We start from the raw sequence: 13,943 nt of genomic DNA on the forward strand, positions 1-13,943 counted from the left end.
TATGGCTGAAGAGTATTTCATTGTGTTTATATTCCACATTTTCTTTATCTGTTCATCTGTTGGACACCCAGATTCATTCCGTATCTTGGCTGTTGTGAATAATGCTGCAGTTAACATGGGGATGTAGATGTCTCTTCGATATACCAATTTCCTTTCCTTTGGATAAATGCCCCGTAGTGGGATTGCTGGATCATATGGTATGCTATTTGCAGATTTTGAGGAACCTCTATACTGTTTTCCATAGTGGCTATACTAGTTGGTATTCTCACCCACAGAGTATGAGAGTTCCTTTTTCTCTGCATCCTCCCCAGCATTTGTTGGTTTTGTTTTATTTGTCTTTTTGGTAATAGCCACTCTAACTGGGATGAGATGATACCTCATTGTGCTTTTGATTTGCCGTTCCTTGATGATTTGTGATAACTGAACATTTTGTCATATATTTTTTGGCCGTTTGTTTGTCTTCTTTTGAGAGATGGCTGTTCAGATCATTTGCCCATTTTTAAATCTGATTTTTTTTTTCCTGCTGAGATGTTTAGTTCCTGGTTTATTCTGGATATTAATCCCCTTTTGGATGAAAAGTTTGCTTATATTTTCTCCCATTCCGTAGGTTGTCTTTTCACTCTGTTGATTGTTTCCTTTGCTGTGTAGAAGTTTTTTAATGTGACATAATCCCATGTGTTTGTTTTTGCTTTTGTTGCCTGGGGTTTTGAAGTAGTATTCATAAAATATTTTCCCAGATTAATGCCCTGAAGCATTTCCCCTGTTTTCTCTCAGTAGTTTTATAGTTTCAGGTCTTACATCAGGTCTTTGATCCATTTTCAGTTGATTTTCATATAGAGGTGGGAGGCTAGTTTCATTCGTCAGCATATGAATATCCAGTTTTTCCAGTACCATCTATTGAAGATACTGTCCTTTCTCCAGTGAGTATTCTTGGCATCTTTGTCAATAATCAGTTGGCTGTAGATACTGTGGATTAATTTCTGGGTTCTCTGTTCTGTTCCATTGCTCTGTGTGTCTGTTTTTATGCCAGTACCATGTTTCCATCACTACAGCTTTGTAGTATATTTTGAAGTCTGGGAGCATGATACTTCCAGCTTTATTCCTTTTTTTTCCTCTTTGAGTTGTAAGCCACTTTTAGTATATTTGGAACTCTGTGGGTGTGGTGGTAAAGTGTGAGGGAGGGTGGGAGTTCTGGAATCTGGTTAAATCTCAGTCTGACAGTGGGTCTGGGTCTCACATAGGTTCACTCTTACAGTGGGTGGTGATCTTCACAAGTATTTCTCTAGTGTTAGAGTTCTTCTCCCCTGTCCCCTATTCCCGCCCTATTTCCTTGAGGTCCTGACCTTTGCAAATTTTTTTGCCCTGTAGGTATGACAGGAAGGCTGGAGGGAACTGGTGTGGGAGGAATGCCCTTTGCATTTACCTAGTTAGGAGAAGGATCTGGCAAAGCTTTTTTCCCCTGGAGCAAATGACTTTGTGGCAGAGAAAACTCTGGGCTTATTACTCTTCCCCTCCCTTGCCAGAAGGGATCTTTCTGGGATCTTCCACCTTAGTGCCTGGTGGAGTTTCTGGAGGTAAAACCCACAGAAGTGTGGGTCCCACACCTCCTGAGACTGCTTCCCCGAGCTTCTCACTGTCTCACTAGTCCACATCCAGCCTCCAGCACCAGCTTATGGCTCCGGCAGTTTCTGCTCCAGGTAAGCGGATCTCGTCTGTGTCTTTCCAGGTTTCCAGCACAGTTTGCCCTGTTAGCTCCGTTTTCTGAAGGTCCCAGAAGAGTCATTGATTTTGAGTTTTCCCAGCTTTTTGTCATCATCAGGAGTGAAGGCTTCTATACTCATTACATGTTGCGGCTGAAAGCGAAGTCACCACCTTCTTTTTAACTTGTATTTTGTGACTTGTTACCACTTCAGTGCTTTAGACACATAGGTTCAGTGCTGCAGTATTGTGTCTAGGTTTGATTATGCTAAATTTAATCTTTCTTATATATCACCTGATTAATAAGGATTTCAAACTATACTGCCTGGTAGCTTTTGCTTTCCTTAGAAAAGCTTATCACTTTTTGACTGGGTGCGGTGGCTCCCGCCCCATAATCCCAGCACTTTGGGAGGCCAAGGTGGGCGGATCACCTGAGGGCGGGAGTTTGAGACCAGCCTGACCTACAAGGAGAAACTCATCTACAAAAATACAAAATTAGCCAGGTGTGGTGGGGCATGCCTGTAATCCCAGCTCCTTGGGAGGCTGAGGCAGGAGAATCGTTTGAACCTGGCAGGTGGAGGTTGCGGTGAGCTGAAATTGCACCATTGCACTCCAGTCTGGGCAACAAGAGTGAAACAGTCTCAAAAAAAAAAAAAAAAAAAGAGACAAGGTTATCACTTTTTAATGTTCTGTTCTTGCAAGTATAAAGATATCTTACTACTTTTCAGAAAAACGTTTTTCTATGCATTTTTTTGCACTTTAAGGCAACAAAAGCTGTAAAGGCTCTCTTTATTAGATTTTTCATTAGTGCATCTAAGGATTTGTCAAATTGTTCCTTTTCTGTTGAAACCTGAATTGATTAGTTTTCATTCCTCTAGAAGCAGATCTTGGGATTGAAATCTGAATCCAAGTTGTGTATTTGCCAGGTAATCCCAGGACACACCAGTAGGGGAATGCAGTGTGCCATCTAGGAGAGACAGCCAATAAAGGGCATGTTTTCAAGCCAGGTCCCGCTGTGGACAACTGAAGCTTGATTGTGCTGGGGAATTCTCTAGCCAGTGTAGAATACGTATGTCTGAGTTGTTATTTTTCCACTGGGAGTTTGGAGGGAGGCTGTATTTAAGGAAGCTGGGGTCGTTTTTATCAGTACATTGTGAGGACTGCCCTCAGGTAGGTCGGTACACATTCCCCTGTAGTTTGGGCCTGCCCTGCATGTGGGTAGATGGGCTTCAGAAGCCAGAGAGATACAGGTACTGGCAGCTGGAATTCAGAACACTGTGTGGGATGGTAATGCTCCACGGGACCTGCAAAGGACAGTAACTACGATGTTTATTTACTGGGCTTGGTTAACAGCATGAACTGGGATCTGGTGATTTGCCAGATTGATTAAGACTGTCAGCTTTCTAAACCTGTTGGGGTGGTAGATACTCAGAAATTAATTTCCTATACAGTTCACTATGTATGGAGAAAAAAATTTTTCTGAAAAAGGCTAGGCATGGTGGCTCATGCATAATCCCAGTACTTTGGGTGGATGAGGTGAGGATCGCTTGAGCCCAGGAGTTGGAGGCTATAGTAAGCTATGAGCATAACCACTGCACCCCAGTCTGGGTGACAGTGAGACCCTGTCTCCAAAAAAAAAGGCCCAAGATTTGGTCACAGTTTGATTTGCTGATTTTTTTTTTTTTTTGGGGGGCGGGGGCAATACCTAGCCTGCACACTTTGAAATGCAAAAACAACTGTTTAGAAAATAGCCCTGGCCTTGTGCTTCCGATAATGGTCTGAGTAACCTAGTTAAAGCCAGCTGATACTTTTCTGAAAAGCATCAAGGAATTTACAACACAGTAAAGAATTACTGGGCTAAGATTAGGGAGGTAGAAATCCAGAGACATGAGCCTCTGACCCAGAGCCGCTTTTGCCCGCTATTTGCTGTTCTGGAAGAGCAGGTGAGAGGCTGGGGAGTGTAGTTAACTGACTCACAGGAGGACAGGAACAAAAACTGGAGTCTAGGACTTGCCGTGGGTAAGAAATCTGGTGAGCCACCTAGGGTTAATGTTGAAGCCTTGAGAGACTGCTGTCCAGAACACTCATGGGCTGGGAGTGCGCCCGCCTTTGCCTGGACTGAAGCTCCATGGGGTCACCTGGGAGTTTAGTAAATCTCAAATGGTGAAATGGATTAGGGTAATCTCAAATTGCTGGTGACCCCAGCCACCTAACAGAGGCAGATGAAAATCCTCTCCAGAGGAAGATAACATCTCATGTCTCAAATGATTTCTGAAATGATTTTTCAAATAGAGTGTCCACCACACAACCAAGTCAGTGTAACCCGGCCCAGTGGGAGACAACCTTAACAAGAACCCGCACAGATAACAGAGGATAGAAACAGGCTTTGTAGACAGTGGAATTACCAGACAGACGCTAAACCATATGTTTATTACGTTCATGGAGATAAAAGTTGAATAAAAACATTTCAACAAGGAATTGGAAACTTAATACGAAGGGGCAAAGCAGACCTGAAAAACAACGAAATACTAGATCTAAAAAATACAGTAGCCAGAATGGAGGATTCAGTGGATTCAGCAGATCAGATACTGCTGAAGAGAAAAGTGAGCCCCCGGAGAGATCAGAAGAAACCTCTCTGAATGACGTGTGAGCGGGGAAAGGCTGGGCAACACTGAAGAGACTGTAAGAAATACACCCCATCCTTAGAAAGTCTGACATATGTGATTGGAATTCTAGAAGGAGAAGAGGGAGTGGGGTAGAAGGAATATTTGTTTTTGTTTTTTTTTAGATGGAGTTTCACTCTTGTTGCCCAGGCTGGAATGCAATGGTACAATCTCAGCTCACCGCAACCTCCGCCTCCTGGATTCAAGCTATTCTTCTGCCTCAGCCTCCTGAGTTTCTGGGATTACAGGTGTGTGCCACCATGCCTGGCAAATTTTGTATTTTTAATAGAGACGGGGTTTCTCCATATTGGTCAGGCTGGTCTGGAACCCCCGACCTCAGGTGATCCACCTGCCTCGGCCTCCCAAAGTACTGGGATTACAGGCTTGAGCCACCGCGCCCGGCCAGAAGGAATATTTGAATAAATAATGGCAGAGATTTTTGAAACCCCCTGTAAGATGACAATCCACAGAATAAGAGATTCTAAATATAGCATAAGGTGATTTTTAAAGTTTTCCACTTCTAAGTAATAGTCTGATTCATTTTCCTCAGATTGAGCTTCCTTCCTCTCTTGCTCTCTAATTTTAGCAGTGGTTTTCAGAATTCTGCTGAGAGTAAGTGTTTTTCTAACAACTGATGAATTACATGTTTTTTTTTAAATCACATTTACAAAATAATTTATGTACTAGAGTTCCAAAAATTTTGATTGGACAAAAAAGATGCAACTTCTGTTTTGATTGAAGACCACAAGATAAGAACATCTTTTTTTTTTTTTTTTCTCTCCACATGAAAGTTTTTAGTTTATTAATCTGCTCGTGAAAAATCCAAAATGGACACAGGTAGCCTTTTACTGCAGCACCTTTACTCTTTTGGCTGTGATCCAATCTCCAGCTCACTTTTTGCCAGCACCAACATTGGCCTTTGCAGTGCCCCTGACTTTCTTCATTCTGTTCTTGCATTCCTTTCGTTGCTTTCTTGAGGTCTTTTTCTTCTCATACAGGCCATGTCTTGCAAGTCTATGTTTGGGTTCATTTTTCTTTGCATAATCCAGGGAGTCATAAATCATGCCAAAGCCAGTTGTCTTGCCACTACCAAAATGAGTTCTGAATCCAAATACAAAGATGACATCCAGTGTGGTCTTGTACATTTTGGCTAGTTTTTCCTGAATTTCTGTCTTAGGCACTGTTGCCTTCCCGGGGTGAAGGACATCAATGACCATTTGTTTCCTCTGAAGTAGTCGGTTGGTCATGAACTTGCGAGTGCAGATAGTTACGGGTCGTTCATGATGGCGGCCTATCTTCAGACAGTCAGGGAGGAAAAGCAAGAACATCTTAAATAAAAGACAAGCTTTCCAGACCCAAAGGATTATTTTATAATGCAGGAATTTCAGCATAATGGGCAGTTAGGGGGCAGAGCCCCTCACTAGCACCGCTCAGTCATGGTTTATAGGTAGCTCTTACTCTGTCTCTCCTGGCCAACTAGGAAGAATGCCTCTCACGGATGAATGGCATACCTGACACAGGAAAGAGTATGTGTAGGATGCAAGTGAAGACCCTTTTATTAATACTACTACTATTAATATTTATGTATAATAGCTGGACACAGTTGCAGGTGCCCATAGTCATTTTATTTCAATGTATATTATTTGTTTTCCTTACTGTTCTTTTCTACCTCATAGAATTAGGAGGTAGAAACCAACTGACCTCATGCTTGCTCCCTGAGGCTATGGTAGCTTTTACCTTCTTGTCTTCCACAGGTCTATAGTGAGCGAGAGCTGCTACTTTTTACTTGGGCATTTGTTCAGTGTTGAAGAATAATGGTCAGCGTCTACCATCCCTTGTTCACTGGCTCATCAGCTGCCCCAGGTTTTGCTCTTTTAGCTATTTGCCATGTTGTTTGTCCTTTTAGTTTCTTTTCTGTGTGTTTGATTAAATTTGCTTCTTTCTCCCATCAGCATTACTTTGTGGTTTTCTTCTGCATTTGAGACACAGTGTTAGACATTTCATGCGTTCATGTTCTTTTTGATTGTTTTACAGAGAAGAGATTCATAAATATCAGGGATGTCTGAGGATCATTCCCAGGGAGCATATGATGTCTGGAATTTGCTCTGAACCTTTCCTAATTCAGCAGTCTCCTTATCTGTAATTATAAACTACTATTGGTAGCTATAGTTTATTTCTTCTAGTTTTCAGGGTAGATAAGGAATGAGAAAGAATAATGTGTATTTTTATGTTGTCATCACCTGGTAATTTCACAGGGGTATGTAGGTACTGTACTGTTGTAAATTAATATTTGTACTCACATGACTACAGCTGAGTTAAAATATGAATGTGCCTCTTGTATGGAAAAAGCTAACAAATATTTGCTGTTTGACAATTTGTAATACAGGGTATCTTACAAGAAAATAGCTGGAAATTACCAAAAGGTAAATATTTAAATACATTTTAAATGCATTAAATACTGTGAAAATTATTTTATACTGGTAGAAAATGAACGTTGTCCTGTGAAATAGAATTGTCTCATTAGTCTTGTGGTAAAAGATGGACATTAAAAGGTGATTATGAATTTCAGATTAGATAATGATTCATAGAGGAAAAACTATTCTTCAAATTGTGCTTTTAGAACATTTGTTCAGTACTCAAATTTTATTCTCGTATTTTTGACATATTGATGAAATTAAAATATTCTTTCAGTGTGCTTAAAACCGTTCGGTTTTCTTTGGACATGTGGCTATGGAAATCCCCTTTGCTTGTGAGGTTAAAATGATATGGTATCCTATTTCTTTCATAGCCTTAAAGTATTTAATCTTTTCCATAGTTGTTCTTATATTTTCAAGTTAGGGAGTTTTTCCCTAAGAAATTTTTTATCTCGTTTCTTAAATCACTACATATTCCCTGTAGAAAATGTTTTAAATAAAAGAAAGAACAAAGAAAATTAGCCATAATGCTGCTAACCTGAGTCGATTAATTAATTTTGCCAAAAGCGGTATAGCATTTTGTAGATAGTGAAGAAAGATGAAAAATAAGTAGTAGATTATATAGCAGAACATTGAAGTGGTGAGACTTCTAGTGATTTTTAAATAGTTTCCTTTTTGCTTCTCTGTATTTTCTGAGCTTTTAGCACAATAGCAAAAGCTATTAAAACATTAATTGTGGGCCAAGTGCAGTGGCTCACACCTGTAATCCCAGCACTTTGGGAGGCCTAGGCGGGCGGATCACCTGAGGTCAGGAGTTCAAGACCAGCCTGTCCAACATGGCGAAACCCCGTCTCTAATAAAAAAAAAAAAACAAAACATTAGCCGGGCCTGCTGGTGGGCCCCTGTAATCCCAGCTACTCAGGAGGCTGAGGCAGGAGAATCGCTTGAACCCGGGAGGCAGAGGTTGCAGTGAGCCGAGATCTTGCCGCCGCCTTCCAGCCTGGGCGACAAGAGTGAAACTCTGACTCAAAAAAAAACCAAAAAAACAAACAAACAAAAACATTAATTGCCAGCACCCTGAATGGAGCCTCGCCTGTAGATCTTCTATTGTGTTCCTAGTTTATCAGCCTTTTCTTTCGGATTATTTAATGATTTTCATTAAATCATTCAGAAATAACTTAGATTTCTGAAAGATTAAGATTTCTGGAAAACGTTAGATTGTTTAAACTGGAAGATTAGTGGAATTAAGCCATCATCTGTAGAGTGACATTGCATAACAGGCATTATCTTAGTGACTTTTATGTAATTTAACTGCTTTATGGAGCACAGTTTTATAGCTGGTGTGGACTATGTCCTCTATTAGAGGACGACTAGAAAAAGCATTTCAAAAGGAGCCTTCTTACCTCAAAGCCGGGTATTGTGCTGTTGAGAAATACCCCTCAGGCTAATCTGATGATGATGCCGGAATGTAAATTGGGTGAGCTGAGATTTTAGTCCTTTTGCGACCTAAATAGTTCACCAGAAAACATTTTAGATATTAACAACAGTTTTTAGATATTAACAACAGTAGATGCTAACAGTCACAATAAAAATTTGCTTTTTGTGCAGATTTAAGTATGTATGTGCTTAAATTGTTATTTGCATGTTTTTGTATACACATTTTTCTAGTTTCCTGGATTGCATAGTAGTATAAGGCTACTCTTCACTTACAAAGATGATGTCAGCTTCCAGCCCTGACCCCATACCACTCTATCTGTTTTCTTCCTTTTCTTATGGATATCAGCTTTTTAAAAATGGTTTATGGGGGATGCTAGAAACCAGCCCAATATTACGCTTTGTCTTTCCTTTTTTTATCCTTTGTTTTATAATATAGGCAGGTGTGTGTACTTATATGTAGCATCCTATATATATACTCTTCTCATCTTTTTTCACCTGACAACATAATTTACAGATTAATCTATAATTAGCAATTAATAAAGACACTTTCCTTTTTATAGCTGTGTATTGCTCTGTTGTGTGGATAGTTGTTAGTTTGTTCAACCAGCCCCTTATTAATGGACAATTGGGTTGATTTTAGCCTTTTGCTATTATAAATAGTTCTGTAGTGAGTAGGCCTATGCATATATTGTTTCCTATTTTTACTATCTGCGGTATAGATTACTAGAAATTATATTGCTAAGTCAGAGAGTAGATAGTGTATTTTTGCAGGATATTGCTAAATGAACCTGCATAGAAGGTATACTATGTGTTAGAAATGCTTGTTCCTCGGTGATGTAAAGAAATAGCACTTGAACATAAATTTAATTTCCTCAGCAAGGCCATTTTTACTTTCTGCAGAAAGGGTACACTCACCAGCAGTTTTGCCACGAGAGTACACTGAACAAAGGAGACAGGGTCTTTTAAAACCTGACGCATCCACCCTACTGCTGTGTCTGGTTTCCATTGGCTGGGATGGAACCTCACATTCTGTATTTGTCCCGATTGGCTAGCAACTTAGAACTTTTTGAAAGAGGCAAAGGCAGAGGAGAACAAAGGAAAGAGGAAGTAACTTGTGGAATGCTGAGAAGGGTAAAAACACCTTCAAATGAGGAATAGGAACAGGCCATGACCTAATGCTTGGACCAGTATAAGCATGCGAGGGCAAATATTTAGGCTAAATTGTGGGAGCTAAGAACATAAAGTACATTGATTTATTTATCACGGCTAGCAGATATTTAAGAATGTTAGCACAGGTCTTTGAATAAATTTTGCTTCTAAGAGAAGTTACTATTTATTCCTAATTAGATGGGGAGGAAAGTTTTTGAAGAGGAACCTCTACTTTGCTTTTTACAAATGTATGAAAGTTTCTCTACAGCCTCACTGTCAGAATATGTTGTCAAGCTTTTGGATTTTTTCAGTTAAACGGGTGGGAAATGATATTTCAATGTAATTTAAATTTGCATTTCCCTTAGTATAAGCAGATTTGAGCATTTTTTTTCATATAGCTAAGAACTACTTGTGTTTCTGTTCTGTGAATGGTTTATAAGGTTGTTGTTCCTTTATTTTTAGAATCTCTTTGAGATTGTGACTGACAGACCCTAAGGTGACCCCCAGTAATTCCCTTCCCTGCAGTGGGGACGGGTCCTGTGACTTGCTTGTAACCAACAGAGTATAGCAAAGGTGATAGAATGTCAATCTCTTGATTAGGCTAGGTCATATGGCAAAAATAGGAGGCCACTCCTGTGACTACATCAACGTTATAGAATACTGTGTCTTAAGCAGACCAGAGTAGGAGACTCCTCAGGGTTGGCTTGATGGAGTCAAGAGCCATACTGGTGAAGCCCATGTGGCAAGGAACTGCAGGGAACCTCTAGGATCTGAGGGTGGCCTCCAGCCGGCAGCTATTAAAAAGCCAGGGCCCGTCAGTCCTGAGCCACAAGGAATTGAATTCTTACAGTTTGAGTGAGTTCAGAGCAAATTCTTCCCCAGTTAAGCCTTTAGGAGAGAACACAGCTTGGCTGACACCTTGTTTGTAGCCTTGGGGACCCTCAGTAGAGGGTCCAGCTGAGCTGTACTCACTCTTGACCCACAGAAATAGCAAGATAATAAGTGTGTGTTGTTTTAAGCCATTAAGTTTGTAGTAATTACATAGCAATAGAAAACCAATATTGAGATATTACTCTTTTGTCTGTGATACCAATGATAAGTATTTTTTCTAGTTTGTCACTTGACTTTTTGCTATTCTTTTTATGTCTTTTAGTATCCAGAGTTTTTTGTCTTTATGTAATCCAGTTTCTTTTCCTGTATTCTGATCTTTTTTAGTCCTAGCTAGAAAAATTTTGGCCAATCCCAGATAATAGAGGAATTTACTCATATTCTCTTCTAGTACTTGTATGGAGTCATGTTTTATAATTAAATATCCAATTTTCTTGATAAATGATGGGAGGAGTAGACTCTATTGTTTTTCCATATGGCTAAACAGTTGGTCTGACATCATTTAGTTGAAAGTCATTCATTTCCTCTCAGGTTTGTGATGTTGTCTTTATTTATACTAAGCTTATACTAAATTTGTTTATAGCAAACTTATACTAGATTTCTAAATTTCTAAATGTAATTGGGTCTTTTTTCTCTTCTTTTCCCATTGGTTTGTCTGTCTGTGCGTGGGCCCTGCTGTGCTGTTTGAATAGAGAAGCCTTGGAGTTCGCTTGCTCTGCAGTGGGGCTCATATCCCGCTAGTTCTTTTTCCAAAGTTTATCTGTCTATTCCCTGCTTATTTATTCTTTTCCAAATGAACTTTATAATAAACTTGTCTAGCTCCAGAAAAAAAAAACCTGATAATATATTTACATGATTGTGTAGCACTTACAAGTTAACTTAGGGAGAACTGACGTATTTATTAGGATTTTGTGTCTTTTTGTCCAAGAATATGGCATGTACGTCTTTCCATTAGTTCAAGTCTTCCTTTGGGACCTTTTGCAGTTTCGCATTGTTTTCCTCATAAATGTTTTAGACATTTATTGTTAAATTTGTGCTTAATATTTTAAGATGTTTGTCTTGATATTCATAAATGAGATTTTTTGTGGGGGAGGTTCAGTCTTTGTCAGGTTTTTGAAATAAATGTTATGTTCATTTCATAAAACAAATTGGAAAGCTTTCCTTTAAAAAAATATGTGGCTTCAGTAGCAGTAGGATTTCCTCTGACACTCTTCTCTGTGCCTGGTGGTTTGTTTTGTTGTTTTTTGTTTTTTTTCTTTGGAGTTTTTGTTTTGGGGAACTCTTTTACGACTTTCTTTGGGACTGGAGTCAATTTTAGTAAGTCGTGTTTTCTTTAAAAGTTACTCTCTTCTAGCTAGGTGTAGTGGTGCATACCTGTAATCCCAGCTGTTCAGGATGCTGAGAGGAGGGTAACTTGAGCCTGGAGTGTGGAGTTTGAGTCTAGCCCGGGCAACAGAGGGAGTCCCTGTCTCTTAAAAAAAAAAAAAAGAAAAGAAAAAAAAGAAAAATTTACATTTTCAAGTTGATTTTGTTAGAACTATACAAAATCACCTCTTTTTAAAATTTCCTCTCACAGTGTTTTCAAATTTATTGTTAAGAAATCTAAGAGGAAGACTTGGTACTTTTGCTGGCGTGTTGAGTAGTTTGTTTCATAATGAAACCGTCTCATGAAACTGTTTAAACTGGTTAGCCGCATTTCTTGCCTCTCCTTCTTCACAATAAACACTCATTTCCTAGGATGTGGTCTGCTTACATATTATACTCTTCTCTAAGATTTCACATTGCACAGAATGTAAACAATGTCCTTTAACCTTTTCTGGAACAGAAATACACTTCAAAAATTATACAAACAAGTATGTATTAATTGTTAATACTAAGCACTATGCTAAACATATGGGTCTGAAAAGATGGAAGTGACCCCTGTCCTCAGGGGGTCGTTTATGGTAAGTATAGCAGTGCTTACCCTACAGGCAGATTGTCTGCTGGGATATCTTGGGTTCACATATCTGTAAAGGATGATTCTGCTGTCATTAATTGTCCCCCTCCAAAATCACAATGTTGAGCATCTCATTTTCCAGCCATGACATTTCATCTTTCTGGTTCCCTCTGTCTGGTAACAACTCTAGCAATTATTTAGCCACACCAGGACCTCTAATCCATTGGCCTATTCACATTTTTCATCTTGCCTCATACTGCCACATCCTCATATCTCTGTTTCCCTGGCTTAAATCTGTGATTTGTCATAATCATCCCACTGTATATACCTTGCCCCATTCCTGTCTGTTGTACCTTCCTGGCAAACACCCACCTCTCAGCTTATAAGGCACCTATCCCTGAGCAGCTACCAGACCATGACTGAAGAAAAACGTAAGACCATAGTGACTTGTCTCACTTTAATAAATTCAGGTTCACAACTGGTTAGCCTTTTATTCATTTAACTTTGAAGAACGTATTAGTTGATGTCTAACTGCTGAAGTTTTGGCCCTGTTAACTATTCAAGTTTATGATTGAAAGAATTTGTCACTAGTTGTTTTGCCTTAAGTAACCTGAGATACTTGCTTTGACTGTCCTTTCAAAGGCTTTCAGACTTGGATATTAAAGGCATGGTAATTGCCTTTAGAAGGGATAGCAAACAGTATGAAACAAAAGGATTTTGTTGTATAGATACTAGATTCATTATCATTCATTATTAGTTTAGATTTTGATTTTAGCTTTTGATTTTTGTTTGGATGTTTTTAGTTTCTTAAGCAGGTGAGAAGTTTATTGAATAATAGACATCTGATTTCGTTGCATTTCCTTCATATTTGGGTGTTGGCTTCTTTTTTTTATTTTTGGAGACAGTCTTGTTCTGTTGCCCAGGTTGGAGTGCAATGGCATGATCTTGACTCACTGCAACCTCTGCCTCCCGGGTTCAAGCAATGCTGAAAATCCTCAGCATCCAGAGTAGCTGGGATTACAGGCGTGTGCCACCACACCCAGCTAGTTTTTGTTTTTGTTTTTGTTTTTGAGACAGAGTCTCGCTCTGTTGCCCAGCTGGAGTGCGGTGGTGCAACCTCAGCTCACTGCAACCTCTGACTCCCTGGTTCAAGCAATTCTCCTGCCTCAGCCTCCTGATTAGCTGGGATTAGAGGCACGTGCCACCACGCCCAGCTAATTTTTGTATTTTTAGTAGAGACAGGGTTTCATCATGTTGGCCAGGATGATTTCAGTCTCCTGACCTTGTGATCTGCCCGCCTCGGTCTCCCAAAGTGCTGGGATTACAGATGTGAGCCACCACACCTGGCCCAGTTTTTGTATTTTTTTAAGTAGAGCCCGAGTTTCACCATGTTGGCCAGGCTGGTCTTGAACTCCAGATCTCAGGCAATCCACCCACCTTGGCCTCCCAAAGTTCTGGGGTTACAGGTGACAGCCACCGCACCCAGCCCTAACTTCTTGACCTATCTGAAAAGAGATAGTGCCTTTGTTGCTTCTGAACACCATTATGCTTAATTGTATAAAAGAAATGATGGGATTTTATAAATGTATATGTTTTTAAATTTAGTATTATGATTTACTTTGTAAAAAATACTCTCTAAAGAATTATAATATGGTTTGGGAAAAAGAGTAACATCTGCCTGATAGAGTTGTTGAGAGTTAATATATTTTACAGCTCAGGAAACCAAGGAATCATGATGTTGAGCTGTTGCAGATAGGA

General features: G+C 39.6%; 1 protein-coding gene and 1 pseudogene across 6 annotated transcripts in view; one reads left to right on the top strand and one right to left on the bottom strand.

Moving 5' to 3' along the window:
* The window catches only part of GALNT11 (polypeptide N-acetylgalactosaminyltransferase 11), an 80,880-nt gene that overhangs the window by 31,016 nt on the left and 35,921 nt on the right, over positions 1 to 13,943 (top strand). Inside the window, exons 2-3 of one of the 6 annotated variants that reach the window (XM_007983542.3) lie at positions 4,487 to 4,609; positions 6,116 to 6,224. The exons of 3 other annotated variants lie outside the window; for them this stretch is intronic. The gene's annotated coding sequence lies outside the window, so the exon portion shown is untranslated. 2 more of the 6 variants (XM_073009521.1, XM_007983541.3) reach the window with 2 other exon arrangements.
* On the bottom strand, positions 5,150 to 5,704 carry LOC103227267 (small ribosomal subunit protein eS24 pseudogene; annotated as a pseudogene).

The sequence above is a fragment of the Chlorocebus sabaeus genome, chromosome 21 (assembly GCF_047675955.1).
Source record: "Chlorocebus sabaeus isolate Y175 chromosome 21, mChlSab1.0.hap1, whole genome shotgun sequence".
NCBI classification, from domain to species: Eukaryota; Metazoa; Chordata; class Mammalia; order Primates; family Cercopithecidae; genus Chlorocebus; species Chlorocebus sabaeus.